The sequence below is a fragment of the Equus caballus genome, chromosome 10, assembly GCF_041296265.1.
Source record: "Equus caballus isolate H_3958 breed thoroughbred chromosome 10, TB-T2T, whole genome shotgun sequence".
Taxonomy (NCBI): domain Eukaryota; kingdom Metazoa; phylum Chordata; class Mammalia; order Perissodactyla; family Equidae; genus Equus; species Equus caballus.
Window position 1 is genome coordinate 47,226,217 of NC_091693.1, and position 14,415 is coordinate 47,240,631.

At 38.4% G+C, this 14,415-nt stretch overlaps 1 protein-coding gene across 4 annotated transcripts in view; it reads left to right on the plus strand.

The window, feature by feature from the left end:
- Positions 1-14,415, plus strand: part of HTR1E (5-hydroxytryptamine receptor 1E) — a 73,822-nt gene that overhangs the window by 43,509 nt on the left and 15,898 nt on the right. For all 4 annotated transcript variants that reach the window (XR_011422075.1, XR_011422074.1, XR_011422076.1 and 1 more), the window contains one exon: positions 4,590-4,749. The gene's annotated coding sequence lies outside the window, so the exon portion shown is untranslated. Of the gene's footprint in view, positions 1-4,589; positions 4,750-14,415 lie in introns of those variants that run through there.

Below are 14,415 nucleotides of genomic sequence, written 5' to 3' on the forward strand. Positions count from 1 at the left end.
AAATGGTGCCAGGGAGCGTGGGTTGGTGTGTGTGTAATTTGAACTGATCTGTGGAGAGTCCTTGTGTACAGGCTGTCTGAAAGGCCACTAGCTCATCGCGTCTGTGTCTTTTCGGGAATTGATGGTTTAGATTGTGTGGTGCAATGGAGAAAGTTCTGGACTTCTGGTCTGGAGGCGCTGGTTCTGATCTGTCTTTTGACTAACAAGCTGTAGGACTCTGGCAAGTCCCTTCACGCCTCCAGCCTCTTTTATTTTCATAAAAGGGGTTGAAGCAACAGAGGCTCTGATGTCACTTCCGCCTTTAAAATTCTGTACTTCTCATGCATGTCCCTAATTATCATGCCTAATAGGAACCATCAGTTTTGCTGCTTATTGGTTGTTTTAATTTACAAAGGGCTTTTTTTAATGGATATAGAGAATGCCAAATATTCTATTTTAAATTAAATTTTAGAGAAAGAGACCAGCAGATGACACTAAAATACAGCAAGTCTTCAGTAACTTTTTGAGAGAATAACAGTTACAGCCTCCCATGAACCTTGGCATTTCCCCGAATTGCATAAATTATGTTTACCATTCACAGGTAAATATTTGCATACCTAAATAATGACTCCACAAAGCTATAAGGAATGAAGAGGATAATTTATGCCCTAGAGTAGAGCTTTACTTTGTAATTCAGCTCCATTGAAGAAACTCTCCTTAATATCTTCTTCAACGTCCTAGAACAGAGGGAAGAGCTATTCGACCACTGCTGAGGCTGAAGTATTCTGTGTAAGCTGTCACATGGTATTTGAACAACGTTCCTACATGATATAAATCAATAACTATTTATGTACTCGATACTTACTACACACTGTATTAAGTGTATTACATATATTATTTAATTCTCACAACTGTCTTTTGATATTATCTCCAATTCATTGGTCTCAGAGAAGTCAAGTAACTTAACCAGACAATAGTTAGTAAGGGACAGAGCTAGGATTTGGACCTAAGATTCTAAAGCCAGTGCCTTCATTCTTGTCACCCACTGTCTCCAGCAACACTAGCCAGGCAAGACCACTACATCTCAAATACTTCATTTGTTTTTCATAGAAAATTAAGCATTTCACTTGACTTTGATTTCTCCCTTGAGTGATGCCTCTGCACCCTGAGCCCCTCCACATGTCCCTTTAGCAATATCCACCACTCCCTCAGGAATGAGAACCAGGTGGGCTTGGCCTCAAAAGTCAGTGTTCTCAAGCTCTATAACAGGGCAATTCACTCATGAAGGTGGGGTGTCTTTAGGCATTAAAAGCCCTATCTCATTTCTCTCTTCTTAATTATAGACCACATTTTCCCCATAAGTATCTATCTCCTCTCTCCTTCCACCATAATTACCCAATTGTCCAAAAACCTACTCCCTACTTCAATTCTCTTTAGAAAACATCTACCTTCTAAATATGCTTTAGAAGGTTTTACACTTTTTTTTTTTTAAAGATTGGCACCTGGGCTAACAACTGTTGCCAATCTTTTTTTTTTTTTCCCCTGCTTTATTTCCCCAAAGCCCCACTGTACACAGTTGTATATCTTAGTTGCAGGTCCTACTAGTTGTGGGATGTGGGACGCCGCCTCAACGTGGCCTGACGAGCAGTGCCATGTCCGCGCCCAGGATCCGAACCCTGGGCCACTGCAGCAGAGCGCGCGAACTTAACCACTCAGCCACGGAGAAGGCCCCGAAAATTTTACACTTTTACTGGTCTTTGGGAAACAAAGAAAGATTGGAGACAATGCCCTAGACCACTCCCCTTCTGTCTTAGATTGTCTTTCCTAGAAACACACTGAGAGGGAGAATTGTGTGCAGAAGGTTGGTTGGGTTGTCCTCTTAGGAGATACACCTGTAAAGAAGGACTGAGGGAGGGAGGGCCCTGGGATGGGTCAGCCTGGAGAGGAGAGTGGGATGAGCAGCACAGTGTGCACTACATCCTGTCTTCAGTTTAATTACCTGTTTTTCTCCCAGACAAAGGGAGAAAGCTTCTAAGGTTCTAAAGACTAGTCTGGAATCTGACTATGCAGAATTTAAAAGATCTTGAGCTCACTGTCCTGGGAAACCAAATGGAACAAAGAAAGATTATAAAATATGAAAGTTCTAAAACTAATAGAATGAAACTGGGTAATTTGAATGAAAGCCAATCAAATCTATGTGGAATATAGCATATTACTGATTCATTATCAAGCCACATGATTTAATTATATTCTACTTACCTTGCAATTTTCACACCCTAAACCTTCCAGCATAAGTCTGTGTTACCTGATTAGAGAATGCAGACAGAAAGAGAGACACAGAGACAGAGACAGAGAGGCCATGCAAAAGAGAAGCTTAGTTAAGGATGGCAGAATGCATTGCAAATTCAGAAACATCTTTAATAAGTAAAAGAAATTATGCAAATCTCTCTTTTGTTTTCTATAAATAAGCAGAGTTTGATTATTTCAAACTGTTAGTAAGAATACCTTCCGTTTCATCTTTCCTGAACTTGAGCCATTCACAATTTATAAAACACAGGACCATTTTTCAGATCTAACTTAACATGTAGCTCTATTGTTTCAATTGAATTTAGCAAAACCCAGAAAGAAAGTCCTTTCCTAAGACATAATTAATTTCTACAAAATATTGATTTAAGAGCTGCTAAATTAGGAACATACATGTCACTATTGCTAGATTCTTCTAGTCAAACTTTAAAGATATTCTTTCAAAGAAAATATATACCTCAAGTTCTAGGATAAGGAGGTGTTAGTGACTGAAAGACGTTGAGGAAAATGTAACTTAAAAATATCAACTTAGGCCTGGCCCGGTGGCACAGCGGTTAGGTCCACACATTCCCCTTCTCGGTGGCCCGGGGTTCGCCGGTTCGGATCCTGGCTGCGGACATGGCACCGCTTGGCACGCCATGCTGTGGTAGGCATCCCACATATAAAGTAGAGGAAGATGGGCACGGATGTTAGCTCAGGGTCAGTCTTCCTCAACAAAAAGAGGAGGATTGGCAGTAGTTAGCTCAAGGCTAGTCTTCCTAAAAAAAAAAAAATTCAACTCAAACACATCGGTGGTATTATCTATGCTGAAAACAATTATTTACTTTTGTCCTAATAGGAGATTATAAAATAAACATGCAAATAAGTCTGTTAGGTTAATCTGATCAAATAAATTAATAACATAATAAACATCCTAAAGTTTTGGGGAGTGTTTCCACATAAGAAATAAAGAGCTATTCCCATAATTTATAGTTTCAAGGAATTATATAAAATGCTCTTTTAAGTCTGTCTCTAAGGGAGCCACAATTAAAACTTCATTTTAAATGAATTACGCTAGGAACAGAATATAAACTTGTGGAGGGCAGTTTTCGATCTGTTTTATTTACACCGTATCCCCAAGAAGTGGAACACTCACTGGCACAAAATTGGTGCTCAATAAATTTCTGATGATATTTATCTGGTCTTTGAGATTATTTAGTAAATTAGGATAAAGTTAGTGAGAAACATAAGACAATACTAAGAACAAGAAATGGCCCTGGCCATTTGATGACCATACTTTGTCTTAGAAAGAAAACTAGCAGGTATATAACACAAAGGAGTTAAATCCAGGTTTGGCTTAACATTAAAACACTCTCTTGACATCTGTCCAAATTCTAGTCACAATCTTGGATTCTTACATAAATGTTCTGAAATCTTTTAAAATAGCACAACAGGCAGAAGCCCAGAACCACAACAGCTTTCTTTCAATAGGGAGTTAAGAGATGGCCTGTTTATGAAATATCTTTACCATGAATTATTCATGCTGGAAAACCCACAAAGTACTTACTAATTCTGCTGTTATGCTTAACTGTGTTATTTGACCAAGAGATTGAAATGTTCCGGAAAACCCAGGAGAGACGAGAGAACTTGGCAAAGCATAGCACCCCATGGAGTCACATGAAGATCCTAAATATTACGTCATCATCACTGTTATATAATATCCTTTAAAGTTTACAAAGTGCATTAATATATATTATCTAAATTAATGCTCAGGACAACCTTGTGAATCAGGTAATAGTACTGAATCATGTTGGAAGATTGGGCGAACTAGCCACAGCCTTTTGCAATCTAACCCATTGAAAATAATAATAACAATAATCATAATCATAATCATCATAGCTAGTACCTAAACAGCATTTATTTTTGTGCCAAGTACTGTCTACGTGATTTTACATCTATTAACTCATTTAATTCTCACAACAAACACAAGTTTTCAAATAAGAATCAAGTCATCTGCTTCATTAAAGTTAGTTGGCAAATTCAGTTTCCACCTGATGCCAAAATTGCACTTTTGACCCTCTCTCCTGAATTGGAGATAATCAGAGAATGACCACCCTGACTTTTCCAGCCAGTGTCACGCTATGGAGCTGGAACAGAGAGAATTGAAGTGAGGCTGGAATAGGCTCGCGTTCCAATGGTCTGTTTACCAACGGAGCCTGAATTGTGTGAGCTCCGGCCTTACCAGGGCAGGACTATGAACTGAGAGGAATGGGTGGGCGTGAATATCAGGCTTTCCCCCATCTCACCAGTCGCTCATGTTTTTTCAGTGGATGGAAAGTTTTTACTGAAGATGTTGCTGCTCTCTTCTGAGAAGTCAAGCAGATACTCCCCTTGCCTCCGTAAGAAACTGCAGGAAAGAAAATGAGTGTTCCAATCCATCCTACCCCCAACAACTCCAACAGCCAAAGGAGGAAAACTGAGGACCAGGTAGGCTGAGCATCTTCCTCAAAGGGAAACAGCTGGCGGGTAGCAAAGACAGAGCTCAAGCTGTGGCGCCCTGACAGCGTCGTGGTCACTCCACACACTGGGAACTGCCCCCTCAGAGACATCTAGTGGAAGCTGAAGGCAAAACTCTAGAACACCCTTCTAGAAATGCTTTCATCCCTTAACCAGAGTCTCTTTTTCCCATAATTTCTTGCCATGTATGCTGAAAATGTATTATTCAAACCATTTCTTTCTGAGTCAAGAGATGACGTGAGCAACGAAGAAGAGAAAAGGAAAAAGAAAAAGATTGTAATTGTACTTCATCTCACATCAGCATACTTAAAGTTTGACTCTTTTGACTTTGGTGTATTTCCATTATTCAATAAGTACTCACCATAGTGAATAACAGAGTAAAGCATCTTCTGTTTATACAGTTACCAATTGTGCCAAAAGCACTAATATTTTGCTTTGGTGAATGTCAGACTCAGGAATAGATGCTGCATTATTCTCTTTGTTTTTTTTCATCCATCTTCATTCAACAGGTACCAATATGGAAGTGCTTGTTAGTTTACCTTCTGCTAAATATATATGCATAATCAAAATGTGCTAGTTCAGTAGTATTTACCTTACTGTTTATTAACAGGCTCAAACTGAAGAGTATGAATAAATTTGACTGCACGTTACCACTAAGAAAGAGTCTCATCAGTCTAATGCAATTAGAAGAGGGCTTCGCTCTAATTCACTTTGTGGGTTTTTAAATGATCAGCTTGAATGATTCACTGTATTTCTATAGTCCTTTTTAAGAATTCCACTATGGGAATTCAGAGTTTAGTATCTACCCTCTCATGTAGCCTCTGATGTCTTAAACTATTCTGCCACCAATAAACTCTCCAACTGCGATTATGGTAAGAGCTTCTGTAGCTTATTACAGTAGAATTTGAGGTGTGGGGTGGGATGGGAATTAAGACGATCCCATGGCCCTGCCGATTCTGGGACACAGTTAGTGTGTCTTTGGGAGCAGGATACCTTTTGTTTCTGCTGTGATGCTTCCGGTTCAAGCAAAAAATTAAAAATGTTAACTAACTTCAAGACCTTATAAAATCATGAGAAAAATAATTTGAGTTTAAATAAGCCAGTAATTACTTGAGAACAATGACATCTATCTCATGTGTCTTCTACTTCGGTGGACGAATTTTCCTGGGTACTCCTTGAAATGTTTCTTGTTTGTTTGTTTGATTATTTGATTTGGTGGTTATTGTTCAGGGGCCCCATTTAAGTATATAATATTTGTTTTTAAAAATCAACAAAAGTTTTTCCAACTAACACTCCTAGAACCAGAGCATCCTTTCAGCTCACTCATCTTAATTTTGTTTTCCAAGAAGTTTGGTCAGTTTTACAGTGTGTCCATTGTTAGATTCATCTAGTTCTGAATAATTTCATAGCCAAAGAAAATTTAAGCAGAGTATAGTAAAGCTTAATAATCATCAAAGAATGCATTCCAATAGTATGAAAATGTTTCAAATCAAATTCTTTCTCTATTTCTGATTGAAAAAACCTATCCATCTCACTAAGCAATTAGTTTTCAAAAATAACCAATATATAAAATTCAAAAAAAATCAAAGATCATCTCTCGAATTATAATAATAGTATAGTTATTTAACTATGTGTATACTTCTAGAGTTATTTGACTTTTACTTAACTAATACTTTTCCTGATCAATCCCCCCCGATTAAATTCAAGTTCATATTGGCCTATACTCACATTTATTTTTGGAAATACTACAAAAAATTTTCCAAATTGGGCTTTTTAACATGGTTCATCCTTCCTGTTGCTGTAAGAAATTCCAATATGATCCATTTCCTGGAGGTAACTGGATCTTAGTTGCCGTGGCCTTTGTTTTGATGGCTTTGATTTTTAAGGTACAGCCTCACTTCTCTAATACATTCTGTGACTGGGCATACGTATTTAGGCCTCAAAAGGACACCTCTTCAGACTTAAGAAACAAAAGCAGAAGTGGTTTCAGAAAAAGTGTGTAAAATACAAAATTGTCTTCCAGTGTAGTAGGTCCTATAATTCTGCTTGACCCAGCAGAAGTTTATGTCTTGCTCAAATAATGGTCCAACGCGAGAATTCTGAATTAAGAGATAGCTCTCCTCTACACAGTGATTTAGACAGACTCCTTTGTGTTTTGGTCCTGCCATTCAAGGCCTCATAATCTTCTGCATTCAGCCAATGAAAGAAGAAAGCATGGAGAAATACTCTTGCTTCTTTTAAAGCCAAAGCCCAGAAGTAAAAAACATCACTTTTGCTCACATTTCATTGATAAGAAATAACCACAGAATCAAACCTAGGTGCAAGGAAAAGGGGCATGGAAAATATAGTCCTTGATTGGATTGCAACTTCCCAGTGATAAACCTAGACTAAGGAATGAGAAGCATGAGTTTGGTGCACAGCTAATCATCACTGCCACAAACATCATCAGACAACCATTTATTAACACCTATTTTGTTCTGAATGCTGCATTAATAGTCAAAGACAGCATACGTGAAGTGATGGTAATTAACTACAATTTACTCACTCAGTCATTTTGTTTATTGAACAAAGATGTTTTATTAACTCAGATGTTTATTGAACATCTACTATGCGCCACTTACTGGGCTGTGAACTAAGGAAACAGGGATAGTGCTGTCAGTCCAGTATGGGAGGCAGGCCTGAACGATGCTAGATTACCCCAAAGGAAATCAAGGACCTTTTAGGATTCCAATGCAGGAGCATGAAAAATAAAGACTTTTCTGTCTCTTTTTTCTCTAAAAGAAAGCTTTTGAGACAATTTGATCCTTGAGATGTCCTTAAAAGGCATTAAAATGGTCATCAAAAGAAAAGTAAGTACTTTGTGGGACTTTCTTATATTTAAATTATTTATCATTCTTTAATTACATGTAGAAGGAACATCAAAGTATTTTTACAATGCCCGAGCCCTATAAAGTCTCAACTTGGTCTTGGATATTTTTTTTTAATTGTGGTAACGTTGGTTTATAACATTACATAAACTTCGGGTGTACATCATTATATATTTTGATTTCTGTGTAGATTACATCATGTTCACCACCCAAAGACTAATTACAATCCACCACCTCACACATGTGCCTAATCACCCCTTTCACCCTCCTCCCTCCTCACTTCCTCTCTGGTAACCACCCAATCCAATCTCTGTCTCTGCGTGTTTGTCGTTTTTATCTTTTACTTATGAGTGAGATCATATGGTATTTGACTTTCTCCCTCTGACTTATTTCACTTAGCATAATATCCTCAAGTTCCATCCATGTTGTCGCAAATGGCCATATTTCATCATTTCTTATGGCTGAGAGGTATTCCATTGTGTGTATATACCACATCTTTATCCGTTCGTCCCTTGATAGGCACCTAGGTTGCTTGCAAGTCTTGACTATTGTGAATACTGCTGCAATGAACATAGGGGTGCAAGTATCTTTATGCCTTTGTGTTTTCAAGCTCTTTGGATAAATACCCAGCAATGGGATAGCTGCATCATATGGTAGATCTATCCTTAATTTTCTGAGGAATTTCCATAGTGTTTTCCACAGTGGTGGCACCAGTTTGCACTCCCACCAGCAGTGAATGAGGGTTCCCTTCTCTCCACATCCTCTCCAACACTTATTGTTTCCTGTCTTGTTAAGGATCTTGGATATTTAAACAAATGACTTAAGGAATGTCAGAAAAGACTTCACAAATGGGATGGGATTTGTGTGACTTGGAAAAAGAGTCGGGTTCAAATGAGGAGAGGAAATGAGGGAAAGTGTTCCAGGTCAAAGGAACTTGAATAGTGCTAGTCAGTAGCCAGTGTTGAGGGTACCATTATGGCTAGGAATGATCAATTAACATGGGGGGACTTGGGGTCCTCTTATCAGCCTAGTTTCACTCAGGCTATGATGTAGAGGAATCAGGTCTGCCTTCCCTGGTGAACTGTGAGCATCTCAAGGACAAGGACCATAGTCAACCTTTAACTCCGATAGTATCTGTCCAATTATAAGTGTCTCCCCACATCTGGAGAATTAAATAAAATTGCATGTGTGCATCCACTTGCTTCTTATAAACTCTGCAATATATGTTACAACAAGGGGAAACTTTTTTTTTTTTAAAGATTAGCACCTGAGCTAACAACTGTTGCCACTCTATTTTTTTTTCTTTCTGCTTTTTCTCCCCAAATTCCCCCAGTACATAGTTGTATATTTTAGTTGTGGGTCCTTCTAGTTGTGGCATGTGGGACGCCACCTCAACATGGCCTGATGAGCGGGGCCATGTCCGCGCCCGGGATCCAAACCAGCGAAACCCTGTGCCGCCGCAGCGGAGCGCGCGAACTTAACCACTCAGCCACAGGGCCAGCCCTGAGAGGGAAACTTTTTAATCATATCTTGACTTTGAGAACCATGTTGTTGAAAACCGTGTTGTCAGTTTGAAATGAAAGGAAGGTGAATATTCTTATCTGTCTAGGATTGGAATGCTTCTGATTTTCATCACAAATTAAATTTACCAGAATCTTTTCTTCTTTGCACATTTCTCCTTCTGTCATCCCCTCTTACTTTGTGTGATAAGTATGAGATATGTTTCCCCAAATAATCCTCACCCTAGAAAACTGTTGTGATCTATTCTGTTAGTCCTTAACATCTGAAGAACTGGAAACACTCTTAGTTAAAAATTCATGGTGGGATTCTTCCCATTTTATAGAACAAACTCTGGTAATTTTCATTATTTCCAATATCTAGAAGGGATGTTATTTACTATTTGTGCTGTGGTAGAAGGGGGAAAATTTATATCACTACCTTGCTGTGCTTCTTATGAACAATAAAAAGCAGCATGAAGGGCCACAATTCTATCGGTTTTCTCATAAAGGCTTGAATTCATAACATGGTGATTAGAAGAACTTCTTTTTCTCTAGGTAGAACTGACATTGAAATTAGCTTGAATCAAGATGGCAATCCTCAAGACCTTTGCTGCCATTTGGAAGGACAACGACTTTTCTTTTAATTCTAGGGAAATAAAAAATCTTAGCTTCTCAGATACCAATCTAGGTTAATTACTGGTGATTGATCACTAATCAGTCATAACTCTTTTCTGCTGAGTCTAGATACCACCTCTGAATCCTCAGCCCAGCACTCCAGCAGCCAGGACCCATGAAGTGGAGTTTATATGAGGTGAAATTATTTGCCTTTCCTATTATATCTGAAGTACCTCACTTGCAGAAGTTTAAAAGAAAAAATAAATATAATCCTATAATATTTACAGAGATATCAGTGCCCTTTAAAATTCTGATTAGTGCTGCTAATCCCTGTAAAGTCTTTGAACACTTTGCTGGAAAATATTGAAATCTAATTAACTATATTCTAGAAGGGACCGTGGCTGATAATAGCTTAGCATCTAAGAGGGTTCATCAGGAGTAAAAAGGAACATAACAAACTCCTCTTGGCCCCTTAATAACCAAAACACTGAGGAAGGGAAAAAGAAAAGGAGGCAAAGGTTGACAAAGTAAATATTGTCAATTTGGGAGTCAGACAATATAACTATGGGAAAGTCAAAACACATTTACTTTTTGAGGCAAGACAGTCAAATACAAAGTAAACAAACAGATATAGCACCAAAAAAAGCAAATATATAGGATGCATGCTCTCTAGCCCCTCCCACACCCATAGCAAATATCACTGCCATTCACAGCACTTTCATGCAAGCCCAGATGCAACCTTAGAAAGTTCATCACAGCGGTCCATGCAGCTGCTGGCCCATGAGATGAAGCTTAGTTGTCATTCCCAGTCTCGTCTCTATTGCCAAACTCCTCCTAAGATTTTACTGTATATAAAAAGCCAGGGGTCTTTGTGGTACACGTGAGTCTTAAAACTTGCTACAAGTTAGCAATAACGCAGGTGAACTTGTCTCATTCAACCTCCAAATGATAGCAAAAGAACAAGAAAAATAATATTATATTTCTATGACATTCCATAATATAAAGAGCTTTGTCAGCACTGTCCAGTAGAATTTTGGGCATTAATAGAAATGTTATATATCTGTTCTACCCAATATAGTAGCCACGAATCACATGTGCCTATTAAGCGTTTGAAAAGTAGCAACAGTACAATTGAGAAACTTATTTTTAATTTAACTTAATTTTAATTTTAATAGCCATGTATGGCTGCCATATTGGATAGCACAGGTATATATTATCTTATTCTATCTTCACAATAACCTTGTAAAGCAGGCCATCTCCACTAAAAAGAGAGGGAAAAGGAGTGCAAAGATATTAACTGACTTGCCAACATTACAAAGCTAGAAAGTGACCAAATGTATGCTTGAATCCAGTTCTTTGAGAATCCGAATTCTCAGCTCTTTCTGTGGTACCACATCAAGCTCAAGACAAGTATGAATCAAGAGAAGACCACCCCCCAAAACTAGGGGTTCTATACAACCCACTAGAAGTTCACAATAAGCAGTACACTGCAAAGAGCTAGCTGTGAAAATCTGAGATTTTACCATACTTGTAAGCTAACAAATTAGCACATCACAGTTTCATGGAAGCCATCAGAAGGTAGGAAACTCCTGGGTCAGGGAGTAACGACTTTATACAGCAATAGCAGTATCCAGAGTATTAGCATTTTCTTGCACCAACTTCCCAAGCCCTAATTCCCATAGAGTGTTGCAAAGAGGGCCAGATGACTCTTGTACACGCAGTAAGTGCATTACAGGTTGCATACTGAGCTAGGGAACCCAAATCTTTTATAAGGGGCAGTAAGCATCCTGTCCCCTACTCTAAACAGAGGCATTATCTTTATCATACTAGACAGTAAGCAGGCTTCCCTTTCCCACTCTCTATGTTTCAAGGATATTCCCTATACAAACACCCTTGAAATGATAGTCTGGGACAAAGGCAATCCCAAGACTTGCATAAATGTGAGAGATCACACACCACATCTATGACAAGGGACAAACTGGGAGAAAACCAGCCAAGAAAAGAGACATGGCTAAAGATCAACATGAGAGTCAAAGTATAGAGATAAACGTGTATGTTTGATAGCAAGATTCTATGTGTCCAAAGTTAAAAACAGAGAATTAATGTTAAAATCAGAAAATTATTGTGAAAGTAAATTTGAAAAGTAATAGTGCTATATAAATGTCAGAAATCCTTGGCATTTTTATTGGGCATCAACATTTATAAATATAATGTCCCCAAAACTAGAGGCTACTTCTCTCTTGGAACTGAATCATAAATATATGCACATAGCCTTCTTCCAGTCACCATAAAATTGTAGCATAAAAATCTCAGGATGTTAAACATGAAAGATGCTCAGAAATAGTTAGGTCCCAATTATAGAGATAGGAAAACTGAGACCCAAAGGCATGGAGTGTCTTTTTCAGGGCCACACAACCAGCCATCAATCTAAGGTCTGAGATGCATTCACAGGAGGCCTCTACTCTTGACCCTTCCATTTCCATACAACAGACTATCTTGCTTTTCAACCTAAAGTAGGTTGAGCCAAAAAAACAGAAAACCTCCCTCTTATGGAACCTGCCCTTGGAGGCAGCTGGAGTGGAGCCAGGCGGTCTGAGGCGGCAATGCTCGCCCAGGTGGAAGAGCAGTAGGAAACCTAAACTCTGCAGGTCTAAAGTGCTCATTCCCTCGAGTCGGCCACAGAGGCGCATCGCACTGCAGAAGATTTAGAAGAAAAACATGTGCACAGCACAGGAAGGAGCCCAGATCTTCTCTGAGGAATTGAGTACTTCAGTTGTGTCATTAAGCTGGGTCAAAAAAAGTCATTTCATTTATTTTAAATATGTTAATACAACCTCAAACACCAGCTAGCTTAAGTGACAGGTACTTCATAAAGTTCATTTTTATTATTCTCAGCTGAAAAGCAAATAACACTTCTACAGGTGTCCTTCATATTAAAAGGTTTTATTTGCCCGCAGTAGAGACCCTCTATTAACTAAATCCTTATCTATACTTCACAGGACAGATTGTTTTTCCCCATCACCTTTAAAGAGAAGTAGACAGTCCATACAGGACAAAGGAAAACAGTCTGATAAAAGAGATCGTTCAACAGGAGCTTCCTGAAGCAGCTCCCAATTGCCAAAACTGGGACAATTGGAGCAATAAAACTAATAACGGAGTATTGGATTATAACTCAGAGAATAAATAATAAAATAAATATCCATGAGTCCATACTAATATAAATAAATAATGTAAGTTGGCATCAACAGCACTTTTATAAAGGTAATTTCCCAAAAACTAGAGGCTCCTATCCCCTTGCAACTGAATCTTAAACGTATAGACTTATAAATTACTGAATGAGTAAATAAGTGGTGGAGAAGGGACAAATGTTCCTTACAGAATTCCAAATAATATCTGTACGTATTCCACCCACTCCAGGAAATGGAGCTTAATTCCCCACCCTTGAGGGACGGCTAGCCTCAGTGACTCACTTCCAAAAAATAGAGTAGGCAAAGGGGAAAATAGTACCTTTGCAGTGGAGAATCCTGGCAAGTGCTGCTGTAACCAAGTGATAAAGGTTAACACCCCCAGTGATGTCATGGGGATGTGATGTACTCTGATATGATGTAATGAGAAGGGCACTTCACCTCCATGGTATTCTTTCCAAAAACCCATAACCCCATAATAATCATGAGAAAAACATCAGACAAGCCAAGATCAGGGGGCATTCTATAGAATCTTTGGCCAGTATTCCCCAAGACCATCAAGGTCATGAAACACAAGGAAAGATCGAGAAACGGCCACAGACCAGAGGAGACTGGGGAGCTGTGGCAACTAAATGCCATGTGGTATCCTGGATTGAAACAGAAAGAGGACAATAATGGAAAAACTAGTTAAATCCAAATTAAGTTTGGAGTTTAGTTAATAGTAATGATCCGATGTTGCTTTCTTAGTCTTGATAAGTATGCTATGGTAACATAAGATGTTAACAATGGGTAAAATTGGGTGAGGGGTATGCAGGAACTCTCTGTGATATCTGTACAACTTTTCTATAAATATAAAATTATACCAAAATTAAAAGTTTATTTAAAAAAAAATACATGCTGCAAATTTATCTTCCTGCATGCTCTTGCCTGGAGCATGGCAGAATTTTATAGCTAACGAATCGCCAAATCCAAGAAGTACAGTTTACAAAGATGTGGGAAAGCTAAATGAGTTCAACAGCTGGGGTGGAGTGGCAACAACACACTGGAGAATGAAAGGAAAGCAAATGTTTTCACTGAACAAGCTAAGAATTATTGGTGTGGTAGTCTGAGAAACAGAATATGTTCTGAACATACAAAAATTGAGGCCCTCCTATCTGGGTCAACAAAAGTGATAAAGATAAAAGGCCAAACCTATAAGCTAATCAGAGTTCACAGAAACACAAATGTGTGCTGGCTGGCCAATAGTGGCTATGTTTAACAGTAGAAAAGATTCAATTTAAAAATATAGGTTTTAGACAAACTCTTCAAATTTGGGAAATTTCTCTAGATTCTCTTTATGAGCTATGTAGGATATTATACTAATATCTGACTTTTATACTATTATCTCAAAAGTAGTGAAATCATTTTCACAATAAATTGTATCATCTTCCTGCCGCCCAGTCCTTTAGATTACTTCCTATTCCCACTCAG